At 36.2% G+C, this 23,531-nt stretch overlaps 2 long non-coding RNA genes across 8 annotated transcripts; one reads left to right on the top strand and one right to left on the bottom strand.

Moving 5' to 3' along the window:
- Positions 1 to 549: 549 nt before the first annotated feature.
- On the top strand, positions 550 to 18,741 carry LOC125475990. Of its 7 annotated transcripts, none has more exons than XR_007257338.1 (6): positions 550 to 1,250; positions 1,440 to 1,506; positions 9,812 to 9,932; positions 15,378 to 16,221; positions 16,403 to 18,119; positions 18,226 to 18,741. It is a non-coding gene; the product is annotated as an uncharacterized LOC125475990 (long non-coding RNA). The 7 variants fall into 7 exon arrangements; XR_007257336.1 differs by having other exon boundaries at positions 551 to 1,250; positions 16,403 to 17,822; positions 17,915 to 18,741; XR_007257335.1 differs by having other exon boundaries at positions 553 to 1,250; positions 16,403 to 17,697; positions 17,915 to 18,741.
- On the bottom strand, positions 9,969 to 15,405 carry LOC103956158. The gene is made up of 2 exons (XR_007257341.1): positions 10,901 to 15,405; positions 9,969 to 10,818 (listed from the first exon to the last, which is right to left on the bottom strand). It is a non-coding gene; the product is annotated as an uncharacterized LOC103956158 (long non-coding RNA).
- Positions 18,742 to 23,531: the final 4,790 nt, after the last annotated feature.

The following is a 23,531-nucleotide window of genomic DNA, read 5'->3' as shown; positions in this document are numbered from 1 at the left end:
TCATTGGAGATCCATGCCACAAAATTGGTTAGGTTTTCCAACTAGCTCAATCGGTCGGAAAATACTTTTAACTTTTGCACCCCGTAGAGTCCTTATCCACAATACGCTTATCTTCTCATAATGAAAATACAACGCGTCTATTAATTCCGTTTTATATAAATTGTCTCCAAATCCTACACTTGATAACCACCACGGGTGGTCCAGTGGTTGATAACGAATTCTAGGTTAATATTCAACACGACACGTTCATGGTTCTTTTCCTGACGTTGATGAATCACACCATGGTGGCTAAGGGGAGGCTGAATTGCTTCTTCACAACCTCCAAAAAGGAGGTTGGCTATCATGGCGAAACCATCAGTTGATATATATATATATATATTTTTTTTTTTCGAACAAATAATGTTATCTACACTAAAGGGTGGTGGCTAAGCTTCACAATGAGCTAACAATAATAATGTGATTCAAATTCACCTTTAGCAAGAATTAAACCTAAAACCTTTAATCTACAAATAAAAAAAATATATTTAAACAGTAATACTAAATGACAACATCAAGTTCTCTTTTAACCAAAAAAAAAAAAAGAAAAAAAAAAAAGAAATACAACACATGATGAGCGATGGAATATCTGCTTGTTCAGGTGAAAAAGCTATTGGGAGAATCCGAAAGCCTAGATCTATCTAATAATATTTTATTAGAGAATCAGCAAATGAAAGAGAGGAAGAAAAGGAGATTACGTGTAAGATCGAGTGGGGGCATCATAGACCTCCATAGCCCCCACCAGCTCTCTCTGTCCTCCAGAGTCTCCCCCACCATCATTTCCCCTCTCTTTTTTAATTCGTCTCTTTCGCAGATATTTTTCATCTCTCTCAACTCCCTCCTCTCGCACCTTCTTTTTCCTCGTTAGGCATCCGCTCACTACTGTCTCCTCCATTGAAGCAGAGATCTCCTTCTCCTCATCCTCTGTTTGTCCCCTTCTCTCCGTCCGCTTCTCCTGATTCCACCGACATCGCGATCTTCCTTAATCACCGCGTTTCTCTGCCTGCATTCTCCTTCTTCTGCTTTATTCCATTTCCTCCACCTCTTCCGACCTGTAATTTCGCTGTTTCTTGACTAATATCCGTCCGCCTTCGACCGCGAACCGTCTGTTTGTCTGCCAAGAAAACTACGAGAAAATTCCAGAAAATTACAAGCTTAAATGAAACTGAGAAAGAATCGCGTAATAGTAGAGTCCTTATCGTAAGCCCTACGTCGTAAGTGTCATACTTATCTTTCACTTTCAGATGATTTTTATCTTACTGTGAATTGAGCATTGAGCTGAGCTTCTTTTTTATTTATTTATTTATAAATATAATTATATATTGCAAAATTTGAGAAAAATATATGTTCACCGCCACTTGTTTGTGATCTCTACTTATATTTTTGTTCTTTGGAATTTTCAGAAAATAATATTATTGTAGAGGAAATTTATTTTGTTTTGGAGACAGACGCCTTCACTTCGCAATTCAGGTACAAGATTACCACTTTTTCTTTTTCCTGTTGCTTGTAAATTGTGCTCTGTTCGCCACAAATTGCTTTTAATTTGGTTGGTGTCACTGCCTTGATCACCTTTAACTTTAATTTAAATTTTACCTTGTTCGATGCACCTGTTTTTTATATTATTTTCATGAACTCTCTGTCCCCTTTCCCCTTACGGTGTAACGTTAATTCTGTGACAACATTAAAAAAATGAGGTGATGGAGAGTTCGTGGAAAGTTCCACTTTTGAGGAGTCTTCTTAGCATTTATCTATGATTTATAGGGTAAATAGTAGACAAATCGAGGTGGTAGTTGCTATGGATGTTGTCAATTTGATTTGAGGATTCATTTATTGGACCATATCGGCTCCACAATATCTCTTTATTTCATGATATGCCGCTAAGTAGGTGTTAGTGTGTGCAATCTTGTACAAGTACCAAAGTAGCTTGTAGTATATTAGTACCGATGCTTTATGGGTTAACCATCGAACCAATTGTATACCCGCTTGTTTTTATGACAAAGATTCAAGATTTGCTCGGTTATGTTATTGTTTTATCTTCCAAATTGTTAAGTGTGTTTGTCTGATGCAGTTCATCAAGTTTCTGGTCTGCGTAAGGAATGTATGATGTTCAATCATAGCTTTAAAATACATTATGTAATGTACATCCGTTATTAACAGTTGTCAATGTGTTATGAACTTACATTCTTGATCTATATTATATGATAACTTTAGAACATTATGAATGTACATACTAAATGTGCATCCATTAATGGAAGTTATAGAATACGTCTAAAAATAAGCCCTTTTTAGCCTCGAGGAGGCATCTAGGTTTTCATATTTGCTTAATAATGTTTTTCAGATAGTTATTTCAACGTTCAGATAAACTAGCTAGGTACCTGTGTATGGCCTGGCAGGTCGTAGTAGTAATGCTTGTGGCATTGATTATGGCATGTTGGATTAATGCTTGTTTCATGGCGGATTGTATAACCAAGAGGTGGTGGCACGATGATTTTTAGTAGTATATTTGTTCATTGGTGGAACTTAGTCTTGTAGCTGCAGTGATTATGTTAGCGTCCTTAGAGTTAAGGTGGTGATAAAAATGTTGATTTAATAATTAACTGTTCATGGTGCTAACGCCCAAAATGATGGCGTTTTTTTAGGGTGATTGAATATTGTGAGTTGATACTGTGAGTAATTTGAAACTTTGGCTTACTTAGCAGTGGTTGATCTCAATCTCATATTTGTAAAAAGTCCTGGAGAATAAAAATATAGAATATTTATATCTTGCGAAGGAACAATTACTGAGTATATATGATAACTTTCACTGTTTCACATAAGAGAAGATTGATGATTATCAGTGATTTGAAAATTTTTTAATTATGTTTTGATTTGCTCTTTTTTCTCGTGCTGTGTTTTCATTGTAAAAATTGTGGATTCACAAAGTTTTCTGAAGTTCAATTAGACTTTGTCTGGTGGGTGGTTATCACCACCATATGTAGAGGAGCATGATAGACTGATAGTTTGTGCAGATGAACCTATAAAATTGATTGGAATTGAGCATGATAGACTCGAACTATTCTCATAAGTTATAAAATACTTAATAGTATTGCTTAATATACATTGTTGGCTCGTCCTTCAAGTGTTTGTTGGGAAATGATAACCAATGTTTGGGTTGTGCAATAGTAAGATTATTAAGTTGTTAGTTGAGCATTCATGTTCTGGTTAGCCTGTGTTTGTGTAGATCAACTCTGATCTTTCGTTTCCAATAGTTAACCACAACTTGACATTTGGATTTATAGATCTTTGCGTAAGTATCATATACTTTCCCATGTCATCCATGATGTAGGATTCAAGGTATTCCCTTGCCCCCCTGCCGTCTTTCCCTCTCAGTTTAGGGCTGTTTTTCCTCCCTGAGATGGGAAGCATACCCATAACAAATATACATGGACGAACCTAACTGATTTGCTTACTTGTTAGAGTAAGGGAATAGGGGGGAGCACTTCCACTACGGGATAGAGAATAGGTCCGGAAGGAACAATCTTTGAAAGAACTTAAAATAAGAGTGTTTCCCCCTCGGCAAGCAGAGTGACCTCTTCCAGTTACCGGTAACTTTGTCCTTTCTTCTGTTAGCTATCTCAACTCTTCAAGTCGAGTTCTAATTGCTATAAAAAAAATTATCCCATTGAGTTGTGAGTTCGTTCCAGTGGACTATATAAACATGCATAGCTTTGCTTTATGAAGGACCTTATTATGGGCTTCTTAGTTGCTTTGTTTATGCCACCTAGCATAGTAAATTAATGCAATGGCTTACCTGCTTATGAATTATGTCACCTTTGGTAGAAGGTTCTTTCCTCATAATTGTATGGCCCACGATCTAAGGCCTTCTAAAAAAGTGATTGCTCAAGCTGCTTTTCTTGAGTAACTTAGACCTCCTCAACGCATGCATGGCTGCCGTAGGATTCAGAGCATCACAATACAAGCTTTTCTCTATGAATAATTTGTTGTAGTTCGAGTTGATATTTGAATTTCTATGTCTTATTTACGTTTCCCAAGTCTCCTCATTGTCATAATTCCTACTCCTTCTGGATCTTGCTCTTTGATGCATCTGGCAATAGATTAAACTTAGCAAATTAGAGAATAACTAGAAACACACAAGATTATATACTAGTTCGGTTGGACTATTGCCTACTTTCAGTTGTGATTTTCCTAGGTAGAGAAACAACTTATTTGATTAATAAAAGAGTTACAGTACTTTTGCAAAGCCCTAGAACTAATTGCCCTTTATCCCTCTCGACTGCCTCTGGCATTTCTCTCCTTTTCCTAGCCATGCCGCCCCCTATTTATATGTATAGGGTATGGTTTAAATGCCTATTTTCTGATTAAGTTTCCTATTCTATATGGAATGGGAAAATACACTTTCTTACCTATTCCAATTACACTTCTAAGATTTCTTATCTAATTGTACAAGGAAACTTTGATTCTTTCCTAGTCTCTTTAGGAGAAGAACAGATGCACCCTTACGTTCCCCAATACAATCCTAAACAAAATAGGACACTAACTTTGATGAGCCAAAATCCTAACAATCTCAGGCCACACCTTTTCTACACTCTGTTAACTGGCTTCTTAGACCACACCTCTTTTGCACTTTGCCAAAAAAGGATCAGGTAATCCTGTATGAAATCGCATACTTCTCTCTTTCCATGAGAGTTTTGTTCATCCCCTCAAGAACTCCATTTTGTTGGAATTTTTTTTTTTTTTTTTTTACTGTGAAGTACCTTGTGATGCCTTCCTGCTTACAGTAATCGGCAAACTCCTTGCTTGTAAGCTCACCTATGTTGTCAATTCTGAGATACTGAGATACTTGATCTTTCTTCCAGTTTGATTCTCGATTTTTGTCTTCCATGCGTTGAACTTTGCAAAAACCTCGGATTTTTGCTTCATGAAATAAACCCAAAGATGAAAGTAACCAAATATTGGCTCTACCTTTGAATTTAGGTGGTGTAGGGCTTCAAACATTTGAGTGAATATGGTTGAGTTGCTCCTTGCTTCAATTATTTGCACTGCTACTTGCGAATGAGCCTTCGTTTGCCTTTCGATAATGCAGAATTTACAAAAGTCTAGCTTGCGATGTGACACGCCTTCTAGCAAGACTTTTGTGCAATTCTTGCAACCCATTCTGACTTATGCACCCTAGCCTGTATGTTAGAGTCCAAACTTGTCTTCTGTACTCTGCTTTGTGGAAACAACTGCTTCTCCAGCTGTCATTGTCCCAATTAGATTGTACAACATTTTATAATGCTACCTTGTATTACCACCGATGATCCAAATTGGGCTTGGGATGCGACAAGCTTCTCTATCAATTGGCAACTTTGAGCCATAATCTTTCTATTCAAATTAGGGTTATAAAATATGAATATTTAGTAGGAAGTCATCCATGCCGAGGTTAACAAAGAATTAGATTCCCTATGAATTTTAAAATTAATTAAAAGCCAAAACATCCTTTACTCACCTTGAGTCTTCTTGCTTCATAACGGTACCCATAACCAGCCTTGTCTAAAGTACTCAAGGAAATCAATTTTTTTTTCTTTTCAGTCTAGTGATATATCTAACATTCCCCAAAGCCTGCACACCATCAAACATCTTGATTCTAGCAGGCCGATTCCCTTTATAGGACATGGTGAATCGTTCCCATTAAAACTTCTCAGCTGTTGACCTCCTTGTAGGTATCAAGCCATTCTCTTAGGTATCAAGCCATTCTCTTACTGCACACAAATGGAATGTGCATCCGATATCCAAGATTCAACTTGTGAAAGCTTCAGAGCCTGATGTTACTGAAAGAAGCTCCCCATCTCTCACTTCCTTGGTAACTGTACTAGCTGAACTTGAGCTTCTTTCCATCTTGATTTTCTTCTCTTTCCAAATTTTGCCGTTCGTTTTCCATTGATCGGCATAACCACATTCGTAGCAACCTTCCTTCTTTTCCTTTTTCTTCTTGGATTTTGACATACCCTTTTTGTTGCTTTCTCTTTCTTTGTCTTTTCCCGCCCTTTCTCCTTGACTTTGACATAAAGGCATTGAGAGCTTTAAGTTATATCATCTAGTTTAGCGTATGACTAAGGGCTTGTCTTCAAGCTTCAGGGACTCCTTTCCAAATATTAGTGTTGTTCGAAAGTGCTTGAGAGACGAAGGTAGAGACCTCAACTAGATGATAGCCATATCATCATCTTTGCAAGTTTCTTCGACCTTTTAAAGATTGGCTATGCAATTTTGGAACCTACATAAGTCAATATCACCTCCTTCCAATCAAAGCTTAAATAGCTCATCTTTGAGAAATAGTTTGTCGGACATGGTTTTGCCCATATAAACGTTCTCCAACTTGTCCTATGCTTCCCTAACAATCATCTTTTCTATGATCTGGGACCTGACTGATCTTGTGCGATGGATCTTAATGGAGCTCTTGCCTTCTTAAGAATCTTGGTCTATGCCTGTGTTGTGATGGTCGTGGGCCTCTCACCAATGAATGCATCATCCAATTCCTACTATATCAATACATTCTTCATTGTCTTTTGCCAGTCCGTGAAATCATCCTTGCCATCAAAAGGTTTTAGTGCAGGCCTTAGGTTCGTGGTCGCCTTGCCTTTTGACATCGTATAACACCTTGAACCAATCTCTCGACACCAATTGGTGTAATTGTGAGTCTGTGACTCAGTTTGGATATTTTTTTTTATTGATGTACCCGGCAATAGATTAAACTTAGCAAATTAGAGAATAATTAGAAACACACAAGATTTATACTGATTTAGCAAAATTTTTGCCTAGGTCAGAGTTATAGTACTTTTGCAAAACCCTAGAATTAATCACCCTTTATCTCCCTCTGCTATCTCTGGCTTTTCTCTCTTTTTCCTAGCCTTACCACACCCTATTTTGGTTTACATGCCTATTTTCTGATTAAGTTTCCTATTCTATATGGAATAGGAAAGTACGCTTTCCTTCTAAAATTCCTAATCTAATTGTACAAGGAAACTTTGATTCTTTCCTAAACAACAATATTCTCACTGTTTGTAGAACTATAATTGATATTTCCTCTGTTAAAAAAAAAATAGTTTTCATAATAACAGAAAATAAAAAATAGGGTGTTATCCACACACTTATTTTTACTTCTCATACACTCCTGTCAATTTCTGGCCATCGTATCAAATGAATTAAAGAAGATCAATGACAAAAAATTAACAAGGGGGCGTAAAAGGTAAAAATAGGTATGTGAATAATCCTGAAAAATACATTATAAAATATAGTTGGAATTGTAAATAAAAAATAAAATCATGTATACCACCATTATAGTCGCCGTTGCCATTACCACCACCACAACATTCATCATCGTCTCACCATTATCGCCATTATCTTTGACACCACAACCTCCCATCACCATTGCCGCTACCACCATATCCTCCTCCACCATCACGCTCAACACCACCACCATCACCTCCCACAACCATTGCCATCATCACTATCATTACCCTCACCATGGTCACCACCACCCACCCCATTACCCTCACTACTACCACCACTGCAACCACCATTGCTACGAACACCACTCTCATCTCAACCACAGCCACCATTACAACCAAACATGAATGTGTGTGTCAGTGTTTTAAAAAACTTGCCTCGACGCGCGCCTAGGCAGCCTTGAAGGTTGGGCGGCCGGATTTTCGCCTCTGTTTTGTGGGGGTGGGCGTAGGGCGGCGTCGAGTCATGCCTAGGCGGCTGACTTGGGTGTTTTTTCCCTTCAAAATTCATGTCTGTTTCTAAAATGCAGGAGACTGTTCTAATTTAAACGAAGAAGAAGGAGAGAGTTTCACTCTCCAAATGGCGAAGTCTAACTCCAACTCTAACTCTTCCTTTATTTTCCTTTAAATTTGCTATAATAATTGCCCCACTAAGCCTTTATTTCCTTTTAAATTCTCTATAATTTCTCCACTCAGCCTTTATTTCATTTAAATTCCCTATAGTTTGTCCACTCAACCTTTATTTCCTTTTGAATTTCCATATAACTGTGACATTCAACCTTTATTTTCCTTGAAATTCCCTATAATTGTGGTCGCTCACCCTTATTTCTCTTAAAGTTCTCTATAATTACTTACAATAAAATAAATAATTACAACATTTTAAGACTTTATGACATAGTTTCTAAGTACAACTAGACTTAGTAATGAAGAAGATGATATTATCTTTGATTTAGTTATAATTATATTTGTTTTACCAAGTATTATATCTATAAAATATAATTATATATGAAATATATATTAAAATTTTAGGTACCATGAGGCTTTGCCTCACGCCTCACGCTTCATGCCTCACGCCTAGGCGAGGCTATCCATGGAACGCCTCGCCTACGCCTTCGCCTTTTAATACAATGGTGTGTGTGTGTATGTTTTTTGGTGACATTATAGATATTGGTACCATACCTGTTTTCAATGTTTTCATTATCAGATTAAACTACCACACATTTTCAAATCGTAAAAATGCAAAATTCTAACAGTTCTTCAAAAGTCATTTTACAAAATGTTACCGGACGGGCCCTTATCTTTCAAAGTCCTATTGACTCTTGCCAAATACAACATATGCTTCAATTTTGTTGAATGCATTGACTTTTTCCGGCTAATGTATGTTTAATCGTAGTATGTCTTTTGTTCTTTAAAGTACTATATTGTTTCAGGAAGCAGCATGAAATTATACTAGTTGTATTCTTAGACGTCCGTTTTTGCTTCTCTTGAAATAACCATTAAAATATACGGTAAATAAAACATATTGCCAGATATTGTTGGCTCCAGTTTTATACGTTATTTATTTACTTTTGTTGTATTATGAAATAGCCAATTAGCCATTAAGATTGAGTTGAAAATGCTCAAACATCTATCATACTTTTTCCTTCTCTTTATAAACCATTGGTCTGACAAGATTTGGAGATTCATAATTTTATTTGAAGACCCAGATTTTTATTTGAACATGTTTCTTACCCTTTCCTCGCAAGCTATGTTACGTAGGCCTTAGTTGCTGATGTATCTAATCTCATGAATAATTATTTGTCCCTGTTTTCCAAAAGAATCTCAATGTGGCATGATTATGTGAGCTTCCCTGTCGAAAAGGAAACCTCTCATCTTTTAGAATTCCAATATGGGATATGCATCGCAGTCCATAGATCTCTTGGAACTTTATTCATTTCTGTTGTTTGTGTATTTGGTGCATCAATCTGTGAACTTGGAAACAAGGGATCTGGTTATGGTAATCTTAATTAGAATTATGTTGTTTAACAAATACCATAGAGTGGCATGGGACTCGAAGCTAAGCATGCATAGTCTACTAGTGCTAACTTGATACAAGATTTACTGTTTAATAGTCCCGGAGCCTTATTATTTGTGGATTGCTCTGAATTGCACTTGTATCTGATAAATGAAACATTGTATTCACATGTTTTATGTTTGTTTCAACCAAAGTTGGTCCAAGATCTACATTTGATCATAAGATTCATAACCAGCATTAAAGAGTTTTACCTTGATTCGACCATGCATGTATTTTTTTACCCCGCTGATAACTTAAATTTTGAATTTATTTTATTATAGTGTCCTAGAGGTGGATTTATTATTATATCAGAGAATTCTGCGTATTGTCATACTTACATGTAATTGTTGTTTCATTGAATTTATATATGGTTTACCATAAACAAAACTATCAATGGCTTGATTTCGCTTACTGTGCTTAACTACCTATTACTTCCATGGTGAACATTGTATTGCAGTCAGGACGTCAAATCATTACAGATGCTATCAGTGAAATATCAAACTGCGTGAACATGAATGTAAACACCTCTTACACCATTTTGTGAAATACAATACTTCAATGGACCAAACTTGAATGCAGTAAGTTGAAAAGTTTTGCTTCTTTCTCTTTATATTTTCATCTTTTGTCAAAGCAATTGCTTTTGTTCACATGTTTTGTTGTACAAAAATTGACGACATGCATATAAACATTGCAATATGTTTCAGAGCATGTTTGTTCCACAGATACATAGAGACTTAGAGATTTCTAAACGCTGCGGTGCACCTGAAGTGCAAGTCAATTATTCTTTATTATATATGAATCTCATCTTTACATATGTAGATGGTTTCTTTGATTGTCACACACACATCAAAACATTGTTTTCAAATAAAGGTCCTTTTGCTGATTGTTTTGCAGCTCTTTTACGACATTAGTGTGATAGAACATAACTTTTATCCAACAGCCTTGTTCTTGAGAAATCAAGTAACATCATCCTAGTCTGATGCATCTTCTTTGCTAGCGTAGTTGTAGTCTGCCGTAGTCGTCACGGATATAGTTTGATCAAAAAATGAAAACTTACAAGTGATTATCATAATAGACACTATAGTTTTAGGAAGGAGGTATACCCCAGATTTGTAGCCCTTGCTGCTGGCTCGTAGTTTTGCTGCTGTGGCTGGCTAAGCTGGAGACGGACAGGTCCATGTGAGTCCTCTTCGATACCTTGACCATTTGTCAGAATGGGACTTTGGTTGGCTTCATTTACATCCATTGTTCCATAAACCTGGGATGTGAAACTTTTCTGTTGAGGCGTTGTGAAAATTTTTGCAATTTGTTGTAGGTTGGATTGTAGTTTATTACTCTTTCGTGCATAGTTAAAGTTTATTACGCTATCAAAACCAGTACCTTCTTAGATAACTCCACATTTTCTTCACGAAGTAGGTTTACCTTCTTAAACAGATGGACATTTTCTTGGTGAATGACGTTCCCCTGCACAGACTTTAAATTAGCTACTTGAGTAATAAAGAGGAAAAGGCTGAAAAGTGGTACCAAAGTTTTGCAAGGTTTTAACCTTTCGGTTTAGTTCTTCTATTTCATCCATTAAAAGTTGGTCCTACAAAAGTAACAATTGTGATTTAGACCCCTATGGGAAACATTATGTAAATAGATGATTTTCAGAAATTGAGTGACTGTTCGTACCTTTTTCATTCGGACAGCCTGAATACTTGTTTCCAATTGGTTCTCCAGATTCTGTAAATCTTTCACACTCAGACCAGAAAGCTCTTCTCCCATCATTTGCCTGTAGTCATTGAGAGAGAAGCATTGTTTAGGCCCTAAAATGGACTTTGGACATCTTAAACCCAGTAGTGAGGCGGATTTATGAGATGCATAGCAATTCTGTTTGATGCCAAACATCTTTATCCTAGATTATGTCTTCATTTTCACCTATACCTAATCCCATTATTTAAGCACTGTATTGTCCTCTATCTTGTACGAGTATAAACAATGTCACTCCTTAGGGAAAATTCAATAACTTGTTATGAAGAGTTGTCACGCCCTCATTGTATAACATCTAGTATAACATCATGGAACATGCCAATCGGTTCAATGCAGTGCATTCACCGATAAGAAAAGACTTCACTAGAGTGCTTTATTAAGTTGGAATTAGCATTATGAACATTTTTAGGATCTTTTAATTTATTTTTGACATTATATATAAAGCTAAAAATTGTATATGCAATATCTCTGGCTTTATGCGGGAAATGATTTTGTATTTCAAGGAAAGCACTGGGTTGTGATACAATTGGAATAGCAGAAATATATGTCATACAAAAATAATTTGGGAAGGCAAAAATTTATTTCACCAACAGTTTTCGATTTAGCATAAGCAAGCATGCAGCATAAGATGTCCTTCAATATCATAAACTTAACAACAATTGGCTAAAGAAAAACTGAAAAAAAACTTCAATAATCAAAATAAACACTGATAGTTATTATAAATTTTTGTTTTGTAATCTTTTTATTTTCTTTTATCATTCTGCACCCTATATAAACAACTAGACATAGTTTTAAAAAGTAGCTTCCATAGTTGCTTGTTTTAGCTAGCAATCAACTTGTTCACCCATTGCTGTTTAATGTTTTAATTTAATTAGCATGAGAAGTGTGCATATCAAAGTACACCATGTGAACAGTTCCTGTAAAAATTTTTATTAACCACTGCAGGAAAGGTTGAGAGCTAGATCCAAACCTTTATAAAAACCATTAGAAATTAAGAACTTGACCAAGAATTTTCTCCTTTACAAGTCTTGTCATATATTCTATATCTATACCGACATAAGATCATTCTTTTTCTCTTTGAGCTCTTTCACTAGTCCCTTAAGTAACAAAATAGCTTCTATAATTGTTTGTTCTACAAATCATGTGCAGGGCCGGGCCTGAGGGTGTCCAAGCAGTGCCACTGCACAGGCCCTGGTCTTGGAGGGCCCATGATTTTATTTTTCTCATATACTTGTATAATATATATCACAGCTTGCAGTAGAATAACAAATTATGGACAAAGCACCAGGGTTTAGATATTTTTCTTGTTTTCCTGTAGGGAGTAGGTTCATGCCCTCACCCTAGCACTTTTACTTTCTGCATGTTTTCTTAAATAAGACTTAAATAGCAAAAGAATCCAAAACTACAATTCGAACCTAAGATCACTTAGGCAAGAGTACAAACCCTAGCTGCTGTTTATTCTTTGGTGTTTGTAAGAAATGAAGACTTTGTTTAAAATAAAGTCAGTAAGGCACCGTTACAGTTTTATTAAGAAAATCAGGCTGTACTCATATTGTCGAAGAATTTGAAACCTTCAGTAGGGCTTCCATTGAGTCAGTTTGTTTCTCATACATTCATGTTCTTCATTACCAATTTGACCCAGCTACCCTGAGTCTCTGTTTGGTGTAGCTCTTCAGACCACTAAACCACACTCTTGCACCATAGAAGTGCATTATCTGCTAATATGTTTTTCTTCTGTTGAATTTTAGTTGAAATTGAAAAGAGTTTCTGGTGAAGCTAAAGTTCAAGCTTCTCCCAGAAGATGCAAAACAAAGAAATCTTTATATAGGAAAATTTTGCCTTATGATTTTGATTAAAGTGCACTCAGGCTCCTTGAATTATTCAAACAGCAAGTAATTTCCTGGTATAGCACCTTCTGAAGCCTCTGTGAACGTTAATGTCTTAATTTTATATATGCAATTGGTGATAGACGTAGTAAGATAGTTCACCTTTATGAATGGATAATGCTACTATGCACTTTAAACCTCAAAATGGACATCTGTAAATTTTCGTGTTTCCTGTACACACAAAGTTGGAGTGCACGAGTGCCAATTGTGCTGCCTTTACAAGTATTGAATTCTCTTTTTATACAACTTTAGTAAAATGTATTTTTTTTGGTGAAAATGGTGTTTAGACACTTGCGTGTTAACTTCTCGTGTGTAAGGGGCAAGGCCTTGTAGTCTAGTCTAAATGAAACGAAATACCCCAATTGTATTGTGAAATTTTAACTTTTATTTCTCATCGTCTTTTGCTAATGATAGTGTTTCTTGGTTATGATATGCTACAAAGTATTCATGATAGAAAGGAAAATCATTATACCTATGGTTTTCTTGCAAGTTTTGAAGTTGTTGCCTCAACATTGCTGCTTCCCTTTGCCATAACTAGGAAGTAAAAAAGTACCATCTTTAGACATAACTATAGAATGAACAAATTTAAAGTGGAAACTGGAAATTTCAATACAATTAAAGCACTATACGTGAGAGCAATACTCTCATTTGTATAACATTTAAACGTGAAGGAAAAGTATGAGATTATATTAACCTATGATAATCTCCTTACTCATAACATCTTTTGAATGCAACAAATAGCTAAAGCTACTTAAAATGTAACTCCTATTTGGATCTTATATTGTGCAGTTAGGTGAAGTAACCATTTCAGATTTGCACTATCATTTTTCTTGTACGAGACTATTGGATGGATAATTGTGTCCATCCATTGACTTATAACATTTTTCTTTTATTATCTGAGTCAGTTTTATTTTCTTTTTCCCCTTTTTCTTTTCACTCTTTGCATGATATAGAGATAAAGACCCATTGTAATGTTTACATGTATTAAGTGGCGCCGGACAATGATATTGAGAAATGAAGGCATGTGGACTTTCACACCTTAAATATTTTTTCCTTGGGTGTTGGAGTAATATTTATGAGGTCTTAGGTATTTAGTGGGTATGCTTTGAGTTGGGTGGGATAGTGGAGAGACGAGAGAGCCAAGGTGCTGCATTTGGTAAGGGTCTTCCTCGGAAGGTAAGGCTGTGGTTTCTTTAGGGTTGCAACAGTGACCAAAAAGTTGAAGAAATACTTTGTGGTAATGTTTGGTAGAAGGGAAGAATAAACTGTAGTATAGGTTTGAACCAAAGTCAATCATTCCTTTCACATAAAATTAGTTTGAGCAGACCTCCAGAGTTCTAGCATATACTGATGGCCTTAGTCATTGTGGTGCCTATTCTAATACAAAACTAGGAGCCAATTTGGCGAGTTGGGAACATTAATGCAAAGGAGGAAACTTGGCCGATTCAGTAAAGGAGACAGTCTGATGAGCCAAATGCCAAGCTCAAGGAATTGGTAGAAAGAAAAGATGAACTAAAATTTTGCAAAAGAGAGCTTGGTGATGGTTTTCCACCTAAGGAAAGGTTTCCATGGTGGATTGTTATGAATGTTTATGATGCGGACTTCCCTCAACATTTAAGTGTACATCATGAACGTAATGTTTTAAGAGTTGTACCCATTTGTAGATACAAGGCAGAGAGGCTATAGCCAAGACTTAAACTTGAGGTTGGAGTTCATATTGAAGACATTTTGAGGGGGTTTCATCTATAAAAATAAAAACATCAAACTTTTATCAAAGTTTTGCAGCGTTATTCAATATTCAGATTTGACAGTATGTACAGTATTAGCAAACCTTTTTTTACCGAGAAATGGACTATCTTTTTCTTCATTCCAGTTGTTTTGGGCTTATGGCACAATTTTTTACGAAAAAGGTTGAATTTCAATGTTCCATCATGTGTTGCATTGTTCATTGAGTTACAGTGTACTTTTAGATGAGAGAAAAAGGCGTCTGATTTGTAGACTCTAACAAAGCTTATTTTGGTTATATGGATGGCTTATTTGTGGGTAGTTTGCATCGAAATTTCTCTCATATGTGCTATGCATAGAAATGATTGATTTGTTCTTGAACTGAGTTTTAATAACAACGTAGTTTTTATAATTAGTAGAATGAAAGTTTTTATTTCACGGATGTTTCTGTTGACAAGAACAATCCAGGAATATGAGTTACTGATGGATTAGAATTTTGGCACATGCATGCACATACAATGCCTTTATATGGATGTCGAACTCGATTTCTATGATCAAGGAAAAAAAGGGAGCCAGCACGACCTTAATGTTTTTTGCCTTAATTTATTTCATTGATTTCACTAACCCTATGTGCACTGATTTAAAGAGAAATTTTTGTAGGGAAGAAAAGTGGAACTGGAAAAATTCTCAGAGTGAGGTTATTACTGCCTCTGGGATGAGCCTTACCAATAATTGCATTTGGACTCTCATTCAGATCTCCATTCTTGAATTGAAACACCTCAAACGGATTTCTTAATACTGAGCAACTTCACACATATGGGAGCAGACGTATTTGGTGCTTTGTCATAGCAATAACCTCATGCCCCATTGTTACTGAACTTGGGAGGTTAGCTATTCAGTCTTTGCTCATTGGTTCCAAGATTCTGTTTGGAATTAATGCCTGAGCTTCCACCAAATTGCAACTTTGTTGCTATGATCTGTCAAGAAGAACGACCTATCTATGATCTGTCAAGAAGAACGAACTATCTTTTAATGGAATTATTTCGAAAGCTGTGTACTTGTTGGAACTCCGTCCTTGTGATGCATCAGTTGGTTTCTTGACTGCCCATTTTCCTCTGCAATTGCAAATGAAGAGCATCACGGCTTTGGCTGATGAAACAACATTGAAATCTGAATTGATTTTGGCATTCTGTTTCGTTCATAGTCTTCCAGCCACCTCAAATGCTTTTTTTGAAAAGAGTGAAGAAAAACATTCCTGTTCTTGATTGATCTCTATCTATAGACGAAGACCCATGTCATTGGAGTTCTTCAAATCCATGATTTTGACTTATGGGCTCACGAAACAGTCATGCGTATTGAATTGGCAACTAGTTATGCAAGGAAGTCCTCTGTTATCACAGTTGTCCTTCTGTGACCAACCCTTAATCACAACTTCTTACGCAAATGAAGAAGGTGAAATCGGATCAACAATTTGGAAGAAGTAGCTTGAAGCTGTATGCTCCCTGTATGTTATTTCTTATGCTCCCTGTATGTCATTTCTCGTGATAGGAAAATAGTAGAATCTGGATATTTGTTTCAAAGGATCCAGAAACAGTGTTTATACTCATCTGGCTCCCAATCAATTTACATTTCCGTTTTCTCATCTTTTTTACCATGTTATTAATCTAGTATTCAATGCATTGCAGCACTTTTATTGTGTTCGGGACTTCTGATTGGAAATTTACTTCTGGGAGATTGACATTTTGGATGATATGCTGTTATATATCAAGGAATAATATGCAACGAAGCCTTCTGTAGTGTCCTAACACATAAAAGGAATGGTGTTACCAATACTTTAACTAGTCGACTCTGGACATCTTGGTAGGCTTCAGTTTCCTCGGATTGTAAGGATTGGTCCTCTCATGCTATCTATTCTGATTGGAAAGCTTTTATAAATTAGTCGTTTCTCTTCTTTGGTTCTCATTGGTTTCTATTTTGTTGTTCTTTAGATCGGTGTAATTCAGCAAACACCTTGTCCCCTGTCTTGTAGTTTCTTTGTCTTTGCTGCGAAAATATTTGTTTTCCATAAAATAAAAATTAGGTATGCCAACCATATGTTTTTAGAGCGTTTATAATTTCTTAGGATGGGTGAGGGTGCAAATCTCTTTCAACCGCATATACAATTTACAAGCAGATGTATGTATCCCTAGGTTGGAGAGCTGATATGAAGATTTGACAAGAATTATGTTGATGGCGAAACTTACTAAATTGATGCATTCAATGCCACCAATGGGATCACTTGAACCATTATATGAAGACTTTATTTCAGAGTATTTGTTCCAACTTCTATCTTCCAAACATACATCCACAAATTCAGGTTGTATATGGAGCATAGTTGTATCGTTGTTTGCTTTCATTTGTGTTTTTTTCGATTGTAGAGAAGTCTAGTATAAGTTACAGGTGCGAGTCATTTTTAAATGGGTTTTCCTGAAAAGCAGCCGTCAGTGAGCAACCATCATTGCCGGTACCCTTCGGCTGTCCTACAAATCATTGGGGTGGCTGCTGTACTTCATTAAATTACTTAGCAATGACAATCTAATGCGTTCTGCGTATGTTCTGTTATGATGAATCAAACAGCAGTCTTAACTTTCTAGTTTCTCCTAACACCCTTTTCTTTGTAAAGTTTTGGGATTTCTTACTGTATAGAGTTTAATTTCTACTTTATTCTCACATATTTTTAAAATTTAGTCATTAGATTTATTATAAAAGATATGTGTGAGTACATACATATCTTGCTGTACGATTTGATGAATGATCTGTTTGTTATTTCAGAGCCGTATGTTAAAAGAAACTCACATGTTAAATTTTTTTGAAGTATATTCTCAAGGAAAAGCTTGCAGGATAGGAACTGATGGATACCTTAATCTCAGAAGCTGGATTCCCAAATTGACGGTGCTCCTCTTTTGCTTTGTTGTATCGTTCAATTGCTGATTTCATGCTGGTAAGAAGATACATTTATATCAGATATACTCTTCGCTTTTTGTGAGCTTAGCACAAAAAGAATTTGGAATATGATTTCAAGAATCTGTATATGGATATGGAACGAAAGAAAATTGACATATCATGGTAACATTTTAGACTATGACTTTTTAATAGACTTCCATGCAAGCTTCTTTTTTCTTTTAAGCTGCTGTTACTGATGAAGATGTGGTTTTCAGATCTGCTACCAGACATTGTTGAAGCAGGGAACTAGAGATAAGTTTCTGCATCTTTTCCTAACTTGTTTTTCAGACCTCTAAACTCTAAATCTAGTTAATTCTATAGTTGGGACAGTTGACGACACAAGTCATTTCATGGCGACTGAAGATGTAACACGAGAACTAGTTTTAGCAAATTTTAAACAACGCTTCATTCTCATTTCTTGTAAGCGTGCTGCTATATAATTTCAGACTAGCACGTTACAGTCATTTGCATATCAAGAATTACTCGTACATGCAGACAAGATTAAATTGAACTGCATATTTTACAGATATACAAGAGCTTGCCTTAGTTTCTGAACTATGTTCTACAAGACCTTATGGTTCGTCAATGTCAGTTAAGTTAATAATCTGCACTGGGAACAGGAATGTGTCCTCACTTTGTACTGTTGCGGTGCAAGGGTTGTTGCTAGGAGAAGTACCTTCTGTAGGATTGAACAATATATCTACGGAATACTTCCGCTATTTATAAAATCCTAGGACCAGATTTAGTGGCAACTGGTAATTATTGTTTATACTAACACTGTTGTTGGAGTTCATATTCTGCAGTTTCTAGTTTGATTCCATGGGAGCTCATCGGTTTTCAACTACGTCGCTTTTCTATGTGCTGCAGTTTCTACAAAATGGTAGTCAAGTTTAAAACAGGTTAAAGTGTTTTGCTTCTAATGTGTCAACGACATGTAGTGTTCTTCCAGATAGTCATGTATTTTGGGCATGAATTAACCTAATACATATCATGTATTTTGGCATGAATTAACCAATGCATATGTAACATGTTGCTAGTGGCAGTCGTCATTGTGAACACACACATAAACACACATATATCAACAGACAAGAAGCTTCACATAAAAAAATTAAAGCCATTTGGCTGCAACGCGCATTCTTTCTTTTCTTTAACTGAACAATTGTGCATCTAATAGTCTGATGGATGAGTAAATTATAGAGAGCTTGATCCTGACCAGGCTACATGATGAGTTCCAGATTTTAGGCCACATTGTGGGCGATATAGACAATAAAGATGCATCGATTACGTGAATTACAAATTCAGTGGAGAGTTTAGAACACACAAAGGCTAAGAAGATTTTAAGGACAAACAAAACCAAAAGGAAAACAAAAAAATACTGTACTAACATTTTGGATATAAGGCTTCGTTTGGCTTAGAGGATTGGATTGGGATGGTAAACTCACCGAACTCAACGTATATTGAAGTGAAAAATTAACAAATTGTGTTCGACGTGAAGATAAAGGATATATTATGCATTAAGTGAACTTATCCATTCGCATACCCTTCAAAATGGCAGGATTAGAATAGACAAACCTAGATGGCCTCATTTCCTGTGCCGTATTCACTCTCTTCCTTTTCATTCATTGATCTAAGCCGACTCTTGCTTGAAAGGACAATTGAATTAAGATTAATAAGGTGTTCTATGAGTCCTCAGACCCCTGCTGACTAAATTCTTGTCTCCTACACAGGCGAGCTTTGTGTCTGGCCGCTATATTGCTGATAATATAATTATGGCTCAAGAGATTATAAAATAATGTAGGGTTTCTAAGGCTTTACTTTCAGAATCTTTAGGATTAAAAAAAGGCTTCAAGCTCAAGTGCAAGCGGAGTAAACTTGTTCATTCCACATGTCCAATCCTCGTCTAATTCTTTAATAAATTGGTCACATTCATTTACCTTCAATATACCGTGAAGATTTATAAATTAATCTTAAAGACCAAATGAGGCTTAGTTTATTATTTCTCGTCAAAGCACTAAAAGTACTCCATGTCACAATTTGGTGGTACTTGTCACATCGCTCAAGATTTATTCAAAGTATTCCTTGTCAAAGCACCCAATGTACACCATGACACAATTTATTACTCCTTGTCAAAGCACTCAAAGTACTCTCAAAGCGCAATTTGTTAACTCTCCCTGTGTAAGTTTATCTTACGTTGCCGGTCTCAAACCCGGATAAAGAGGAGGGGGAAGGTGTCAGGTAGTAAACAGTCAACATACTATTTTCACCTATCATCCCTGTGATAATAAATCATAAACGAAATTACGTTAAAGCTAGCTCATCATCGGGAAGTGACGCAGTTGTGGCCTAGGCACATTGATAAGTGAGCAAGGGTTGTATCTTCGTCGCTAGTTGGATGCAATGTTAAATGAGCAAGGGTGCGGTAAAAACTTCTTTTTGAATGATTCTACTCAAAGTTGTTTGGAAGTATCTGTTTATAGCAACTTTACTTGGGACACGTAGAAGAAGAATTTTGACCTTTTGGCACAAGTGATGTCAAAGAAGGTATGACATGAAGGTAGGGTTCAAGAGAGTATATTGTGTTTAGGAATGTAGAATAGTGCAAGTTATATTGAGTAAAATGATAAGTATTATGTGTCTCCAAGGAACTAAGTGGGTTGGTCTTAAGGAGGATTGAAAACTCAGGTTTTAAGCTTTGGTATTCGAGCACAAATAAATTGAGAAACTGTGTTGGCATCATCATGGATAATACTTTGACAAAAGATGTTGTAGATGTCAAGAAGGTTGATGATAGAATTATAGCAATAAAGTTTGTGATAGTACAAACTCACCATTGTGATTAGTGCGTATGCACCTCAAGTAGGGTTAGATAGGAATCTGAAGGAGAAATTTTGGGAAAATCTTGGAGAATTGGTTCAAGGAGTATCTCAGATGAAGAAGTTACTCATAGGAGGAGATTTAAATGGACATTTGGGCAAGGACACAGGCAACCATAGAGGTTTGCATGGTGGCCATGGTTGTAGGAAGAGAAACGAGGAGGATGAAACCATTTTCGATTTTGCAATGGCATACGATCTCTTTATAGCCAATATCTTCTTTAAGAAGTGAGAAGCATGTGATCAGCTACAAATGTGGGTCAGAAAAAACACAAATAAATTTATTTGTAATGAGAAAGAGGGATTGTATAACTTGTAAGGATTGCAAAGTTATATAGGGAGAAAGCCTGACTAACCAACATCACATATTGGTGATGGATGTATGTATCAAAAGAGATAAAAGAAAGAACAAGACCTTGAAGTGTCAAAGAACTGGATGAGGGAATCTAAAGGGAGAAAAACAAGTCACTTTCAAAGAGAAAATACTCACCCAATATGTGTGTGATACAGAGGGGAATGCTAGCCAAATGTGGGATTCCATGGCTAGGTATATCCGAAAAGTTGCAAAAGAGGTATTAAGAGAGTCAAAAGGGTTTTGCTCCACATTGAAAGGAATCTTGATGGAGGAAGAAGAAGGTACATGAAAAGGTAAGGGCTAAGAAGGAATGTTGTAAAACTTTATACAAGGATAAAACAGATGAAAATGTGAGGTATAAAATAGCGAAAAAGGAGGCAAAGAAAGTCGTGAGAGAAGCGAAGCTGGTGGCTTTAGATGATATGTATAAGGGATTAGATACCAAAAAATAAGAGTTGGACATCTATAAACTAGCTAGAGTAAGGGAAAGGAACACAAGAGACTTAAACCGAGTAAGGTGCATCAAGAATGAGAATGGAAATGTTTTAGCTGTGGAGAAAGCAATTAAAAACAAATAAAGAGCTTATTTTCATAATCTTTTCAATGCAATGAGTACTTCTTGGGTGAGTTGAGTATCTTGGAAGAGTGTAGAAAGAGGAAGTGGTTGTAGCTTTAAGAAAGAAGAAGCATATAAATGTAGTGGGTCCCAATGGTATATCGATTGAAGTGTGAAAGGTCTCGGGAGAGACAGGTATAGCATGACTCACAAACTTTTTTAATAAGATTTTGAAAGGGAAAAATGTCATATAAGTGGCAAAAAGCACTTTGTTGCCTATTTACAAGATAATGGCGATATATAAAATTACACGTACTATAAAGATATTAAGTTGATGAGTCATACAATGAAGCTTTGGGAGAGAGTGACTATAAACTGAGGCAAGAGACATGAGTCCCAAACAATCAATTCAGATTCATGTCGGGGCACTCGACTATAGAGGCAATCTATCTTTGATGGAGATCAATGGAACGATATAGAGCTATGAAAAAGGATTTGGTCTTTATAGATTTGAAAAAAGTCGTATGATAAGGTCCCAAGAGAAATTCTTTGGAGGATTCTAGAGAAGAAAGGGGTACGAGTAGCATATATCCAAGCAATAAATGATATTATGATGGAGTAAGGACTGCAATAAGAACTTATGAAGGACAAAATGAAAATTTTCCCATAATCATAGGGTTACACCACGGTTCAGCTTTAAGTCTTTACCATTTTGCATTGGTAATGGATGAGTTAACTAGACATATTCAATATGATATCCCTTGGTGTATGCTTTTCACAGATGATATAGTGCATATAGATGAAACATGGGGATGGGGAGTACATGCGAAGCTTAACCTTTGGTGGGAAATGTTGGAATTTAGAGATATTCGCCTGAGCATGTCAAAAACAGAGTATATGGAGTGAAGTTAAGTGAGAATAAAGATCCAAATAAGATATAGTAGGGATTGGAGATCAGGAAGTACCAAAGAGTGAACGTTTTCATTATCTTTGATCTATTATGCAAAAGAACAGAGAACTGGATGATGATCTTAACCATAGAATACAAGTTGGATGTATGCAGTGGAAGAGGATATCAGATGTGTTGTGCGACCGTCGTATGTCAAGCTCAAGGAAAATTTTATAGGATGATAATAAGGCGAACAATGCTTTCTGGTATGGAATGTTGGGCGGTTAAGCATCAACACGTGCAAAAAATGAGTGTAGCGGAGATGAGAATGCATCGTTGGATGTGTGGGCACACAAGAAATGATAGGATTAAGAACAAGGATATCCGAGGTAAAGTAGGGGTAGTCGTAATTGAAGATAATATGAAAGAAAATTAGTTAAGGTGGTTTGGACATGTGAAAGGAAAACCTACAGATACTCCAATTAGAAAATGCAATTATGAGATTGAGGCTTAGGGCAAAAAGGGGTAGAGGAAGACCTAAGAAGACTTGTGAAAAGACATTAAGAAAAGGCATGAAATACTAGGAGCTAATGAAAGACTTGGTGCAAAACTGAGTGTAGTGACGCTCTAGGATTATACAACGAATCCACTGAGAGAGATAAAGTTTTGTTGTTGTCCAAGCATTCAAACAAAAATGCATACACCTATAATGGATCCTTCCCGCTAATGTAGATGCGCAATACATATGGATCGAAGTAATGTGATAAGAGCATCTCCAATAGGCTCCTTAAATGAGCTCCTAACTAGAATTTAAGAAGGATTTTTAAAAATCAATTCCAATCATGCTCCACATCACCTTCTAAGATAGAAATTCAATCCACAATTTTTGTCTTAAAATATGTATGAACTGAATCGAACGAGAGGAGTTTTATAGTCTTTATTTTGTACACGTAGTTGGTTCTAACTGGAGGTTGAATACACTTATCGTTTCGAGAACCCAAAGAAATCAAAATTCTCATCCTCATTCTATTAGAAAACTATCAATCGCCATTTTCTCTTCTCGTCTTTTCTCTCCTTTTCTTTTTTCTCTTTCTTATCACTCCTCAACCTCCTCTCTTGTTGCACTCTTCTCATCCTCATCTTTCTTCTCATATGTCTT

The sequence above is a fragment of a genome, unplaced genomic scaffold (genome assembly GCF_019419815.1).
Source record: "Pyrus x bretschneideri cultivar Hongxiangsu unplaced genomic scaffold, Pyrus_bretschneideri_v1 Contig17, whole genome shotgun sequence".
Classification (NCBI taxonomy): domain Eukaryota; kingdom Viridiplantae; phylum Streptophyta; class Magnoliopsida; order Rosales; family Rosaceae; genus Pyrus; species Pyrus x bretschneideri.
The sequence above is the reverse complement of the archived record's forward strand: the minus strand, read 5'-3'. Positions and strand labels throughout refer to the sequence as shown.